This window comes from Nematolebias whitei, chromosome 21 (genome assembly GCF_014905685.2).
Source record: "Nematolebias whitei isolate Nwh7 chromosome 21, NemWhi1, whole genome shotgun sequence".
NCBI classification, from domain to species: Eukaryota; Metazoa; Chordata; class Actinopteri; order Cyprinodontiformes; family Rivulidae; genus Nematolebias; species Nematolebias whitei.
Window position 1 is genome coordinate 32598960 of NC_056518.1, and position 1771 is coordinate 32600730.

The window sequence follows — 1771 nt, forward strand, 5'->3', positions numbered from 1 at the left end:
GGAGTGATGATTGACAGATGGATGGAGGACAGATGGGTGGATGATGGACAGATGGATGGTTGTTGGATGGTTGGATGGATTATGGATGGTTGGATGGATGGTTGGGGGGGCGAGATGGGTCAGGGCAGCTGATTGGGGACCAGACATTCCCAGTTTGACTCCCAGTCATCCCCACATGTTGTGGTGTCTCTGAGCAGGACATCTAACCCTCTTGCTCCCCGGGTGCTTCCACAGCTGCCCACTGCTCCACCCGGTGTGTCTCAGGTGTGATGGTCAAATGCAGACACGGATTTCATCGTCGTACGGGAACAAACCGTGATGACAGTCTCAGACTTCCTTTAATATGTTCCACCACTAATATGTTAACACATGTTCACATGTGTTAACACGTGTTATGTTAATGAATATGAGTTTATGACATTTTCAAACTGTTGCATTGTTTTTGTTGACATTTCCACATCGTCCCAACCTCCTGAGGCGCGGGTGTGAAAGCACCCGGTGATTCTGTGCGTGTTCAGTTTGGGATCGTCTCGCTCTGAGCCCTTGAAGAGGCCGGATGTGACGAGGCTCCATGTTCCTGCTCTTGTGTTCTCTTGCAGCTGCAGAGTGGCTGTTTGGTTAAATCAACACATTCGAGTTGAAGGATGGAAACAGTTTGATGTTATCCTGATGCATGCTCAATAATCCAGGTAGTAATGTAGTCATTTGACATCCAGAGTTTTCTGCCTGTTCTTGGAGTAGAACAGGAAATATTTCTTCCTGAAGGTTCCTCTGTACAGAAACATCTTTAAAGCCACGGTCACAGTAAAGCTGTATTTTGAATTTACAAGTTTATTATGTGTTTCAGCTTTTTTTAAACGGCTCAGCTCCGTCTAAAATGTCAGAAATGCAGTTTTGAGCTCCAGCTTTCACCTGGGAAGCCCTGGAGGAATGTTTGGAGGTCCGCACTGACAACAAGTCACTGACAGCTGGTGTTGGGTTGAGTCGCTGCCAACAGGCAGAGGAGAAGACATAAACTCAACATTTTAGGTTTTCCATGCACACAGCCAACATCTCTGGAGAATAATCCAAACACACAAATGTTCTTCATGCATGAAGAAATGAAGTGACTCTCCTGCTGATGTGCCCTCGGGCCTTAATTTCACATCTTTTCACTCTGTCTTGTTTTATTTTTTATATATTTAACCTTTATTTACACCGGTTAGTCTCATTGATCCTTGAGGACTCATTTACAAAAGAGACATGAGAAAATAAAAATAGTGTTATAAAAACACTGTTAGATAAGGTCAAACTTTATTGAGCCCTCAGGAAATTGTTATTAGCATGGTCCTGTTAGCAACGTGATCTTGTTACCATGTGGTTCTATTAGCAGCATGGTCCTGTTAGCAACATGGTCCTGTTACCATGTGGTTCTATTAGCAGCATGGTCCTGTTACCATGTGGTTCTATTAGCAGCATGGTCCTGTTACCATGTGGTTCTGTTAGCAGCATGGTCCTGTTACCATGTGGTTCTATTAGATGTGTGGTCCTGTTTGAAGCATGGTCCTGTTAGCATGTGGTTCTATTAGCAACATGGTCCTGTTAGCATGTGGTTCTATTAGATGTGTGATCCTGTTTGAAGCATGGTCCTGTTACCATGTGGTTCTATTAGCAGCATGGTCCTGTTACCATGTGGTTCTATTAGCAGCATGGTCTGTTACCATGTGGTTCTATTAGATGTGTGATCCTGTTTGAAGCATGGTCCTGTTACCATGTGGTTCTATTAGCAGCA

General features: G+C 44.2%; 1 protein-coding gene across 1 annotated transcript in view; it reads left to right on the plus strand.

The window, feature by feature from the left end:
• The window catches only part of frmd6 (FERM domain containing 6), a 24492-nt gene that overhangs the window by 19203 nt on the left and 3518 nt on the right, over nt 1-1771 (plus strand). The gene's annotated exons all lie outside the window — the stretch shown is intronic.